General features: G+C 37.8%; 1 protein-coding gene across 3 annotated transcripts in view; it reads right to left on the bottom strand.

Moving 5' to 3' along the window:
• Positions 1 to 14,123, bottom strand: part of LOC127423075 (urotensin-2 receptor-like) — a 103,180-nt gene that overhangs the window by 54,573 nt on the left and 34,484 nt on the right. Inside the window, exon 3 of one of the 3 annotated variants that reach the window (XM_051667107.1) lies at positions 2,924 to 3,168. The exons of the other annotated variants lie outside the window; for them this stretch is intronic. The gene's annotated coding sequence lies outside the window, so the exon portion shown is untranslated. Of the gene's footprint in view, positions 1 to 2,923; positions 3,169 to 14,123 lie in introns of those variants that run through there. 3 annotated transcript variants of the gene reach the window in all.

The raw sequence follows: 14,123 nt of genomic DNA, 5'->3' as shown, positions 1-14,123 counted from the left end.
GTCTTAACCTTAGATTGCTTTAGAGAGATCATATTGGCAATTAGTGAACATTTGTTTGTCTTGGATAAAAGACAGTTCACAAGTAACTAAGCACACAATTATAGGCATATTTATCAATGGCACTCTCTTTCTTATCTTCTGTGTCCAAGTCCAAACAAAAATACCAACTGACAGGGACAACCTTTTCCTGCTAAAGCAGCGAGGTGATAACATGTTGATTCAGGATTAGAGGTGTCTTTTCAAGCCCAAACTTGTGTCGCCTGCCTTTTCTGTTTGTAACCATTCATATTAACTCAACACACCCAAAACATCCTATACACAGCCTGAAGGTTTGTTTGAGGAATCAGGATTTAATTTTAAGCACATAATTTTGGTTGTTACCAAAAAGATTTATCACAATAAAATATAAAAATAAATAAACAAAAATTCCTTTTGCACTTTTCATTTCTCACTGTTATTTTCTTGATTTTCCCAATAAATGTTATAACAGCTTATTCCCCACCAGCCTCATTTAAACAACCTCAGGACAGACTGCTTCATGTTCTATTCACAATTTTAGGCTTAGCTTAGCAAGCAGTTGAGCACAAAGTGAATTCTCATTTACCTGCACTGGCAATTTCCATTTACATGATCTGTGGACTTTTTTGTACATTGCTTTGGTAAGAAAACATCTGCTTAAAACATACATGTAATCTGTCAATCCTTTCATGCTATATATGGGTTAAATTAGTTCATTAAACCCGAAAAGACATAAATTAATGCTTTTTGAAATCTAGGGTGTTCCTACACTTTTCCCTCCTTTGAGTGCTGAAAATAGAGTATAAATAGTTTTAAACCATTTTTGGTGGATACTGGTACTGGAATAATATATATTTTTTTTTAAATATACGTAACTACTGTATTAATGAGCTATGGAATCTCTTGTTCCACTCCAGCAAGAACCTTTCTGAGTCTGAGTCATACTTCACTAAAACGGCATATAATGTTAAACTAAAGTACACAGCACTTCGTATTTACTTAAAGGAATATACCTGGTTCAATACAAGTAAAGCTCAATAGTCAGCATTTGTGGCATAATATTGATTTCCACTCAAATTATTTTGACTAATTTAAACTACTTTTCTGCTCAAATAATACACACATTCTAACAGTGTGAGTGCTTTAATGTAAGTGCTTTTATAAAATTATAAGCTTCACATTTCTGCTTTTAAAGCCTTAAAACATTGGCCCCATTCTCTTCCATTTTAAGTGCCTCATTGTAACCTTGATTTTTTCTTTGTTTTAAAGAAAAGGAGTTACAAGTAAAAAAAAAAAAAAAAAATATATATATATATATATATATATATATATATATATATATATATATATATATATATATATATATATATGATTATTCTTTTTTTTTTTTGTGCTAATCAACATTATGCCACTAATGCTGTCGATTGAGCTTAACTTGTTTTGAACCTGGAACGTCCACTTACAAGTACATTATTTTTGCTTTTTTGCAGAGTTTCTTCCACAGTGCTATGTACTTCCATATAGTATTTGTTGGAGAACTGGCAGATTGTGTTGAAAAATTCATAACAATTAGGTTTGACCTCAACTAATTGCTAGTGGTGGACTTTTGTCAAAAAATCACTCAAACTGACTCCCACAGCCATACTGTTGCATATTTTTCTGTCATCTGAGGTTGAAGGATTGGGCTGCTGAGCTGCCAGAGTTCCATATTTGTATTTGTTCTGATTCTGGTCTGTTCATATTTGTTGATAATTGAAACAGTGTAGCATACTTGCATTACTTACGTGCCACCCTCCAATAAGCAAGATGACTCAACATACTGAACTCAAGAAAAACAAAGACACAGTCCCGTAACACAAGTGGAAAGTAATCTTTGAGTGTATTTTTAAAAAAGAGCCAGAGGGCAAATCTCTAAACATTTATCAGATTGAATAAAATAATTAAATATGGGTTGTCTTTTTTTCTTCCCCAGGATCTAAGTGTGTAGTGAAACCCAAGTTCAAATAATTAAGATCTCCAAGCAGCTTTACAGATGTCTTTGTAATTAATGTCAGATTGTTTACTCCACTGTTGTGCACATGTAGCTGGGAATAACAACACGTAACCACTGTTCAATTTTAAGAGCAACAGTAATGTCATCACATGCTCAGAATAGTCTCCTGTTGAGTGCTCGGTATCCTTTTAAACCGATGCTTGCCACAAATAGCCATTGCTCTGAAAACTTTTTCCATTAGTGACTTCTGCATGGCATAATATCTCAGAAGTGCAGGGATGGGGAAGAAGTGACTTGGAACACATAGAACAAAGACCACACTAGTGACTTATTTAGAGGTCAGGGCTTTTAATGCTCAGAGGAGACAGTCTGATAGGGGGATTACTTCATCAGCTTTGCACATTTATATAACTCTAAGAAGCTGACATTATGACCCGTCTTTGTAGTCTGACCCATTTCAAATGAAATAGACTCTTTGTTGATTATTTTTTGGAATAAATTATCCAGTTGACTCACATTACATTGAGGTTCCTGTAACAGGTTCTTTAACTCTCTTTGAAATGAGCAAGCAGAGGCCAGATTAATTTCCACCTTCTCTCGTCTTTTTATTGTCACTTTTCAGTGTCACAGCAATCTTTACACACACACAGCACACACACACAGCAAGCGTGTGTCACTCTCTCCCCTCTGTGGCTCTCATCTTCCCTTTAATCTCTCTGTCACCTCTCACTGCAACACAGGACAGCTGTTAGTAAATTACCCACAGGCGTAACCCCTTATTGCTCTCATCTCCCGATCTTGCTCTCTGCACCTCCACATATCCCCATCGCCCCACTCATGCCGGGGAGCCATCCAGCCTGCCCGCTACTCCCCCACCACCCCACCCCCCATTTCTACAGAGGATGTCTGCGAAAGCCATCTGCGCCCCCAGTCTGCCATTGGAGCAAGCCGTGGTCTGAACAGAGGATAAAAGCCCGTCCCAGGAGGTAGTACCGAAGGGTAAGGACCGCCCACTTGATGGCCAGACATTCCTTCTCAATGGTGCTGTACCTCAACTCTCTTACCGAGAGATTCTGACTGATGTACAGCACTGGACGCTCCTCCCCCTCGACCACCTGGGACAACACGGCTCCAAACCCCCTGTCCGACATGTCGGTCTGTAAAGTAAAAGGGAAAGAGAAATCAGGAGAGTGTATAAGTGGTCCACCACAAAGTGCAGCTATCACTTGAATAAAGCCTGTTGGCACAGCTCTGTCCACTGGACCAGATCTTGCACTCCCTTCTTAGTCAGATCAGTCAGCGGGCTGGTGACAGTCAAATATTTAGACACAAACCTACGGTAATAGCCAGCCAGCCCCAGAAACTGTCTCACCTCCTTTTTGGGTCTTGGGCAAGTTGCAATCACTGCGGTCTTATCAATTTGGGGACACACCTGCCCATGACCCAAGTGAAAGTCCAGATACCATACTTCCACCCTCCCAATTGCACACTTCTTTGGGTTTGCCATGAGTCCCGCCCACTACAGCAATCTCAGGACAGCCCTCAGGTGCTGCATGTGCCACTGCCAATCGTTACTTGTAAATGATGATGTCATCCAGATAGGCAGCGGCATACACAGCGTGTGGGCGAAGGATTCTCTCTATGAGCCGCTGAAACATAGCTGGGGCCCCAAACAAACCGAACAGAAGGGTCACAAATTGGTGTAATCCAAATGGAGTGGAAAATGCTGTTTTTTTCACAGGACATGGGAGTCAATGGAATCTGCTCATATCCCTTTGTCAAATCCAGTGTCTAATTAAAGCGAGCCATGCCTAACTGATCTAGCAGTTCCTCAATATGAGGAATAGGATACGCATCAAATTTAGACACTGAATTGACTTTTTGAAAATCCACACAGAACTGAACTGACCCATTGGTCTTAGGTACAAGAACCACCGGGCTGGACCAGTCATGTTGGATTCCTCTATTACTCCCATATCGAGCATGGCCTTAATTTCTTCCCGTACCACTTGTTTCATGTGTTCGGGCAACCTATAGGGGTGAGTGCATACTACCACCTCTGGGGTTGTCTCAATGTGGTGTTCTATAAGATTTGTACGACCAGGGAGGGGCAAAAACACATCGGAAAATTCTGCTTGTAACTTGGCAACCTCCATGACTTGCGACAGAGAGAGGTGGTCTCCACACGGGACCGGGGTGATTTGATTAAATATTTTACTATTCACTTACAGCCCCATCTCCTCCATCTCCAGAACCACCATCGCCAATGACACAGGGACCTCCTCTCTCCAAAGTTTCAGGAGAGTAAGGTGGTATATCTGCCACGCTCCACCCCATCCATTCGTATTACCTCATAGTCAACATCCCCAACTCGCTGTGTTACCTCAAAGGGTCCTTGCCACTTTGCAAGTAATTTAGAGCTCGATATGGGTAATAATAAGAGTACCTTATCTCTCAGTGTCAATTCACAAAGCCAAGCACCCCTATTGTATAGCCGGGATTGATGTTCTTGAGCCTGGAGCAAATTCTCCAGTGTTACTCATCCTAGTGTGTGGAGTTTTGCTCTCAGGTCAAGAATGTACTGGATTTAGTTTTTTCTCTCTGAAGGTCCCTCCTCCCAATTTTCCCTCAAGATGTCTAAGACACCGTGAGGTCTGCGGCCGTACATTAATTAAAAAGGGGAAAAACCTGTGGAGGCTTGTGGAACCTCTCATAATGTGAACAATAGGGGTTCGAGCCATTTATCCCAATTCCTCCCATCCTCGTGAACGTGGGAGGGGCAGAGCCCTCTCTTCCTTCCGGGTCTCCCTGACGTGGAGCTGACATCAATGACTCAGGCAACACCTCCCCAGCCAGGGCTGCACAAATCCCACACCCGATTACCCTATTGCAGGACCCATCCGCACACATTCCCCTTAATAATGACTGAAATGCTGGCCAATTCATACCCAAAATCAGCAGATGGGTGAGGTGGGAACTAACCGCCGCCTCTATTCTATGTTTTTGTCCCTGGAATTGAACAATAACAGGCACTAAAGGGTATTCGTGTATATCCCCATGCACACACCTCACCTTCACCCTCCATGCTGCATCCAAAGCCTCGTCTTGAACCAAGCATTGGTGTATAGAGGTTTGATTACATCCCGAATCCACCAAGGCTTGGTATGCACCCCTCTGGATACTCACTGCTATCCTGTACGTCCCTGCTCAATCGGGGGCAGCATGTGGCACATCAGGGACCTGAACCAATGCCCCTACCTCCATTGCCTTGCATTGGTCCCAAAAATGTCCAGGTTCCCCACAGCACCAGTAGACTGGCCCAGGCTTTCCCCCCGCACCTCTGGCAGCGGAGTCACCAACCTGTGGGAGAGGCGAGAGAGAGAGGAATCCGGTGGGTTAGGGAAACCCGGGCGCCCGTTTTGGGAAACTGCAACCCCATTTCCGAGGTGCAGGGACAGGAAAATGGGGAGAGGAGGAGGAAGGCCGAGAGGGAAGGGGAGAGAAAGTGAGAGACGGTGACTCGCCGACCACTGGGTACGCCACTAAATGGTCCTCAGCCAGCTGGATTGCCTCCGTCAGTGACGACAGGCGGTGGCTCTGGACCCACTCAGCCGTTCCTTTCAGTAGCCGGCCGACGAACTGTTCCAGCAGTACGTAATGACATTTATATATCAGTTGGTATTGGATTTTGGTATAGGAGCATTTTTACGAGCACAAGTACAAGTACAGGAGCATAGTATCGGACCTGATACCAGTATCGGTATCGGGACATCCCAGATTTTTAGTAATGAGAATGGTCTTTTTTATGGGGGATTTCACATTAGAGCTTTTGGTGCGGACCTGAGTCTGTTTGACATCAGACTTAGGTTTGTTTGACTGGTGTGACAGAGTAGTTGAAGGAGGGAAATGGCGGTGTGGGTGACTCAGTCCTTGGACATATTTGTTTCAACTTGTAAATGCGAGTGCTTATTGTACAATATTTTGTCTATTTTTACTTAGGAGCGCTTTTTGATCAGCAAGTGTGTTTTTATTTTTTTTCTTCTTTTTTTTTATTTTATCTTTTTCAATGCCCACTTTTGTGTAATTTATTCGTGTTGACCAACCTTTCTGTCTAGCTTGTTTTTAGTTAATCAATCTCACTTTCTGTTGTCAGTTTTTACTTAACTTGTCAGCGGTGGGGTTAATTACCTGCAAGGAGTATTTTGGATATGACTAAGGATAAGAAACACAAATCCATATTGATGGATTCATCTTTAAATCTGGGTGCCTGTGTTACACTAGACTTTGAGGACTCTTATTCATCTGCAAGCATTCCACTACCAGAAACTCCGGTAAAAGAACCAATGTTAAAAGAAGACAGGAGCCATGATGTTGAAGATCTGCAGTCTCCTTTAGCTACTATGATAATAACATCTCTCAAGTCTGTCATCAATGAAAGAGCTGACATCCTTGATCAAGGCATCGAGGAAGTGAAAATGTTCATTGAATTCCTGACAGAAGAAATTAAAGATGTCAAGGGGAAAGTGGAGCGAGTCGATAAGCGGGTAACAAATGCAGAAAAAAATCAATGAGCTGGAGAACAAAGTGCAAGAATTTTCTAGATACAAGAGGAGATGGAATTTGCGGCTCTATGGTCTGCCCGAACAACCAGGAGAAAACGTAAGACAGAAAGTTTTGAACGTGTGCGAGGCCGTCATTCCAGCTTTTGCTGGTAAGTCTCATGAGCTTATCGATGTGGTACACCACCTGGGAAAACTGAGGAGCGACAGCGCTTTTAGTCAGAATCCTTCTGGAAAGAAACCACGCAGAATTATTCACCAGTTCACAATGTGTCATTTTCGTGATGCGCTCTGGAAAGCTGCAAAGAACTCTCCTTATTTGGCAAAACATGCATTTCGCGGAGGATATAAGCTGCGCAATAAACTTTGGTCACTTGTTGAAAAAGCTCGGCAGCAAGGACATCGTGTATACTTCATGGGTCCAAAGGTGTATGTTGACGGCAAAGAACTTGTTTTGCAGGGCAAAGAGGTCACCGAATGAGCTGCATTTGTTTCAGAGTGTTTTTTGCTGAATTTGTGGTGCTTTTTTGTTTTCTCTGGCTCGTTAGTGGCCTGAGATTACTGTCATTTCTATGTTCCAAGTGCTGGTTTAAAATGTTTTATAAATAAATGATGGGAAGTATGATGCACATATGTATGATTTAACCACTTTACACTAATTATTTTTATTTTATTTTTTATTTTATTTTATTTTACTGACCCCAGCCTTGTTTAACTACAAGTAATTAATTTTGATTTACAGTATGTCATGGGCTAACTCACCTGTTGTTATAGTTCTAGTGTGATATCTTTCCAATGTTTCCAAAGTTTTCTCTTTGTTCAGTTAATGCAAGAGGGTTGCGAAATGATGTTAAATGTAAAGCTGTCTTTTTATTTGCTAAAAATCTCAATACTGATTTCTGTTTTATACAAGAGTCACATGCAATTCCTAGTGATTCTACGTTTTGGAAATCACAGTGGGGGGATGAGTTTTATTCTTCATATGGCTCTAATCTTTCAGCGGGTGTCCTAACTTTAAAACACAAATGTAAGGGTAAAATAATTGAGACAATTTCTGATCCTGAAGGTCATTTTCTTTTTTTATTGGTCACTTTAAATTACATCTTTTTTGTCCTGTGTAACATTTATGGGTTTAATTCTGCCAAGAATAACTTGAAATTGTTTAATACAGTAGAAACACATTTGGACTATTTCATGTCTAAATACCCTAACCTGTATATTCTCCTGGGCGGAGACTTTAATCAAGCTTTACACGACTCTTTGGACAGATCACCACCTAGGTTGACCAGTGCTTCATCAGGCCTTTGTGATTTGTTCTCCCGTTTTGGTCTAATTGACATTTGGAGGGAAAAAAAATCCTCAAGCATCGCAGTTTACCTGGTCTAACTGCTCTGGATCGCTGAAATCTAGGATTTAATTCTGGCTAATATCTAATTCTTTATCTCATTATGTCACCAGGGTTGAGATTTTGCCTTCTCCTTTGTCTGATCATAAATGCATACTTCTGTCATTCGACAATTCCTTTTCCCATTCAAGAACATATAGTTCCTATTGAAAATTAAATTCTGCTTTATTAGAGGATGAGGAAAATTGTCAATCTGTGAAATCTAGTGTTTAGCATTTTGTTTTTAACAAAGCTCTGTGTGAAAATAAATTTGGTTCTTATTGGGAGCTGTTAAAATATGATATTAGGTCAATGCTAATTAAAGCTGGAGTTCAAAAAGCCAAGCAAATATTGTTAAGAGAATTGTTTGCCTCTCATGCACCCCTTTTGATAATCTGTCAATTAATCAGAAATCTGAATTGGCTGACCTCCAGAACTCGTTAGATAATTTGTATATATGTATATCAAAGGGTGTGTTTATTCGTTCAATAAGGAGATGGCTGGAAGCGGATGAACATAATTATAGCTATTTTTTTTAAGTTAGATAAACAGCAAAGTCATCTTAATTCTATAAACAGACTTGATGCAAATGGAGTGGTTTTACAGAACCATAAAGACATTTCTAATTACTGTGAAGAGTTTTATAAAGACATTTATCATTCAAGGCATTCACAACAAAATTTGAATTTATTTTTTAACTCCCTTGACATAGACCGTATTCCTAAAATAGACAATAATGGCAGGCTTCTGTGTGAATCTCCCATTCAGATTAAAGTTATTTATGAGGCTACTGACAAATTGAAACTAAATAAATCTCCTGGAAACGATGGTCTGACCACAGAGTTTTATAAAAGATTCTCTAATGAACTTTCTCCATTTCTCCTCAAAGTTTACTCAGAAAGCCTTAACAAGGGAACTCTCCCACCCTCTATGACTCAGGGTGTTCCTAAACCTCTAAAGGGCCAGTCTCAGTTAGAAAATTGGAAGCAAATAAGCCTTCTAAATAAAATCTTAGCCATGATTTTTGCAAAAAGGATTAAAAATATTCTGGATAATATAATTGATGAGTGTCAGTCGGGTTTCATGAGAGGCAGGCTTATATCAAATAATATTAGACTAGTGCTTGATATTTTAGATCACTCGGATATGATCTCAGACGACAGTTTCTTGCATTTTCTTGAAATCTACAAAGTTTTTGATTCTGTTGAGTTTCCTTTTATTGTAAAATCTTTAAATATATTTGGTTTTGGCTTCAATTTTATTAATGCAGTTCAAACTTTGTATAATAATGCTAATGCTTCAATCATATTACAGCATGGTACTACTCGTAGGTTTAGGATAGGCAGGGGGATCCGTCGAGGCTGCCCAATCTCACCATATTTTTTTCTCTTGCCTATGCAGTTATTAGCAATCCACATTCAAAATACTAATCTGAAAGGTATTTCTGTGGCAGATTGATCAGTTTTAGTAGGCCAACTGGTAGATGATACAATACTATTTCTGAAAAATAAACAGCAAATTCCTGTAGCCTTAGACATTATAAATTTTTTCTCATCTGCCTTCACAAATGTGAACTTTTACCTACAAATATTCCTCTGATCTTAAAATTTGTAACATCCCAGTCAAATCCGAAGTCAAATATTTAGGCATAACTATTTGTAAAGATCAAGTTAAAAGATCAAGACTAAACTTTGAACATCTTATTCTTACTATTTAATGTAAATTAAATTCCTGGTTACAGCGTGATCTTTCTATAACAGGTAAAGTGTTGCTTTTCAAAGCAGAGGCGTTGTCTCGTGTTATCTACCCTGCAATGGCACTGGATGTCTTTGTGGATATTTGTAGAAAAGTGGACAAAATAACAGCTGACTTTGTTTGGAACCTAAAAACTCACTTAATAAAAAAAAGTGTTATGATGGCTGATCGTGCTATGCAGGGTTTTGAGTTAGTAGATTTTTCCACTCTTAATAACTCTTTCAAAGTTAAGTGGATAAAGTTGTTTCTAAAAAAATCCTAAGTCTCTTTGGAACATTATTCCAAATCACATTTTCAGTTTTGTTGGAGGCCTACACTTTTTGTTGCGGTGCAACTATGAGATTAGCTTTCATAAACAAGCATTATTATGTTGGTTCCTTATATATAACCATAACTTTTCTCCACATAGTTATTTCATCTGGAATAATAAGAATAAAAACAAATCTCTTTTTCTTCACATCTGGTTTGATAAGGATATATTATTAGTAAGTCAACTTTTAGATGACAGGGGTGTCCTCTTATCTTTTGAACACTTTATGAAAGAATTCTCCTTTCCATTGCCCCCAAGAGAATATGCGATAATTTTTGGTGCTATTCCTGATTGTGTCAAATTATTACTCAAGTCTGGCCCCAAAGGCCCTTTGTGTTACCCTCCCAATTTTGACAACTCTAACTTATTCATTGATCAGTGTCTTTTTGTGTGTAGTAGCTTTTCAAATACAAAAATCAGATCAGTTCTTAATAGAACTTAGATCTCTTTACCTGCCTGTATTAGTTTTTGGAATAATAAATTCAATGACATAGAAGGAAAGAATTCTGGCTTCTTCAGAAAAAAATGTATTCTGCCCAACAAAGCTGTTGAAGTCTCTTATAAGATTATTCATAATCATTACCCTGTAAATTATTAACTAGCAAATTTTAATAACAGTATTTCACCCAATTGTTCCTTTTGTCATCACTTTCAAGAAACAAATGACCACTTATTTTGGAATTGTGTTTATTGCAAAGTGTTTTGGATTGACTTTTCAAATTCTGTAAAAAGGATATTTTTTTATTTATTTATTATTATTTTTTTTTTTTGGTGATTCCTTGAAAATAGACTCTTCTCCTGTAAAGTTTATAATTATTTTATTACTACTTATTGTAAATTTTACATTCATAAGTGTACATTTTCAAAGAAAATACCTTCATTTTTATTTTCAAAAAAATATGTTGATATATATTTGAATTCTTTAAAGAATTCAAATAATGCAATTGCTTGTAAGACTCTTTCATGGTGTACCACTTATAAGTTAATATAATATGCAAGTGATTGAGCAAATGTGAAAAATAAAAAATATGTGTCAACCTTTTATGTCAAAAACTTAAAAGACAAACAAGTTACTAACATAAATTATCAGTCTGAATAATTAGATATTTTATGCTAGTTTATGAAATAATATCTATACCTAGGGATAAAATATAATATTAACAAATATTTCAGATATATAGGCAATATATCAACACAGAGGAATTCATTACAGGAGCATTTTCCCCTCGGTTTTTAATTTAGGAGGCATTTTTTGATACTTTCGGTGGCATATTTGCCCCGAGCCACTGTTCATTACCGACCCTGCCATGGACTGATTTTAATTGTAGTTTTTCATACATAGTATAATAAAATTTGAAACCTTTTTTTAAAATTAAATTGAATAAGTTCACATGTATTTAAATTGAAACCAATTAACATCAAAATCAAGAAATCAAGACAGCGATAACACTAGGTAGCCATGATAAATTTACATTTAAAATTTAAGCAGCCCTAAAATATTAAAAAATTAAAATAAAATTAAACAAAATGTATTGAAAGAAAAAACTAAAATGAACAGTTAGACTGACAACTAATAAACTAAAATACAGTAAATTGAAAGGACATATTGAAAATAAAATAAAAATTCACAAGTATAATAACTATGATGTGATTGTTTCAGCAAGTGCTGTGTGGCTTTGCAATCTATTTTGTTAAGGGTGTAGGATTATCCACGAACGAATCCATCAAATGAACACAACACCAAATTCCACAGATCAGAGAGAGCCCCCACCAAGCCATTAGAGAGTCATAAAATGAATCCATGGTGCCTAAACTGCTGAAGGAGACCATCTCTACCATTCCTGCTTAATCTCAAACTAGGGTTTGTAATAACAGAGCTAACCCATATGGACAACCCTTCTTTGTTCCACAAACTTAAACCCTCTGTAAGACCAAATGGCCAAGTAAGACCTTGTGACCTTAAATGCATAAATCCGCGGCCATATCAGGAAACGGAGACTCGTGAAGGAATCCATGAACGTTGTTCCTTCACTGAGTTAACCCTCTTAAATGTACAGAATGCATTTAAAACTACAATGTACACAATACCTAGCCTTGCTAGATAATTCTGAAAATTACTTTGACTTGTGATTACTTTTATAACTGACAAATTAATTATTATAGCCGATGTACCTTTTAAAATGTGTAGTGATTTGCAATCACTTCTAACTAACAAATCGATGATTATAATCTTTAAATCTTGTACTATTCAAGGCTTCACCTGTTAAAATACCCTGACAATCAGGTTTCTCATAATGTGTAATGTATTATCCATGTTGTAAAACCAATGAATTAACCAGTATCATTGGTAATCAGGGATTTTCATGTTTTGTTACTTACACGTGTAATATTTATTAAAGTATGTCACATTTAGTATGTAAATGCTTGCTTGTTTACGTAGAGAATGTTGATGACAACGAATGTCATGTCTCTTGCAACGCTTTCAAGATATAAAAGTTCATGATTAAACGTTCACTATTTTTGAGCGGGAATTTTGCACACAAAGGATCCTAAATCATCTCTGAAAAGGACAGACCAGTTGACCATGTGACTCTGAAAAGTCACTTCTGATTGGCTCAGGACACCTTTGGGGGTGCGGCCAATGTCAGTTCAAAACTTTCCTACCAAGAAAAAACTCTTGCTTCTTCTCTCTTGCTTCTGCTCTCTTGGAATCCTCTCTTGGAACCGTTGCTTGGTCTCCTCTCTTCGGCTCTCTTGCTTCTTCCTAATCCTCCATGCCATGTAGAGTCCAAGGAAAACTCGGGACACAAAAGTCCCGAGGAAGCCTCTCACTCTCTGCTCTATGGTTCTGACATCCAACTGGAGTCACGAGTCCTTCTTGCAGAAGGCCTCGCTTCATCCAGACAATAACTATCTGATCATAAAAGAAGTCCAAAACATTGATGGAACGAACTTTCTACAAAGAACCAAAGAACTAAGCAACACAAAGAACGCAACACAAGGAAACACAACGACACGCAAGTGCATCTCCAGACTTTTGCTCAAAGTGCTGGTGTATTAGTTAAATACTTTGGGTAATCCGATTGCAAATCGATGTAAACTCAAAGAAGAATAAATGGTTCTTAAGGCACTGTCACCAGACTCCATAAAGTTCATTTTCTCTGTATTGATCATTTATTTCACATTCTGTCACTACTATGTTTCATGTTTTATGTGTTAGATTAGTTTATGTTTAGAATAGCAATAAAGTTTGTCTGTATTCAAAGATAATTTGACTGTGTTATATTTTGATAAATAATCTCATCCCTGTTTTTAAAAGATTTTGCTTCAAAGCTATACCTAAATATATGTAATATTATTTTCAATAAGCCATGAGAATAATATTACTCCAATAAGAGAATTAATCATAATTCCCTTAAAGCTAATTCCTTAAAATAGAAATTGTGAGTGGATACAATGAGACGTTGTATTACGATTTTAATGGTGGAGAATTTTATTCAGACAAATAATCTAGTTATTTGTCATTTATCTAATTTATAATGGTTGTCGAACGCGACTAATTCCATTATAAATTTCCATACATAATAATGTAGAATAAGAACAGTTTAATTTAATTCCTAGCTCACACATACTGTTTTCCTTACATACAATGGTGGGGGTACGCGGGCACTTTAAACCATCCCGTTTACATTTATACTACCAAATTTCCAAATATAATATATTGGTGGCCAAATGTGGCCAAGATTCATAAACAAATTAATTATTTACATATAAATTCGCTACAAGGGTAAGTGATTATTGGGATGACTTAGTTTGACCACAGAGGAGACAGTCAGCTGTGAATTAGCCCTGAGCCTGTGAGAAGAGCAGCTCTCAGTGAACATGACATAAGCTTGCAACATGATCTGAGCCAGGGGCACGAGAACCACATTCCCTTATAAAGCTGTCTTGACACCTCTCTCTAGGTCACTTTCACCTACAAGGACATACTAAAGAAAATCACAGGCCATGCATGAAGAAACTCTCTTATTAAATATTTCAAATCTTATTTGCAGTGTGAAAACCCATAAATCAACGGCTGTCACATCAACGTCTTTACTTAGG

The sequence above is a fragment of the Myxocyprinus asiaticus genome, chromosome 32, assembly GCF_019703515.2.
Source record: "Myxocyprinus asiaticus isolate MX2 ecotype Aquarium Trade chromosome 32, UBuf_Myxa_2, whole genome shotgun sequence".
NCBI lineage: Eukaryota > Metazoa > Chordata > Actinopteri > Cypriniformes > Catostomidae > Myxocyprinus > Myxocyprinus asiaticus.
This window is presented reverse-complemented; position numbering and strand designations above follow the sequence as displayed.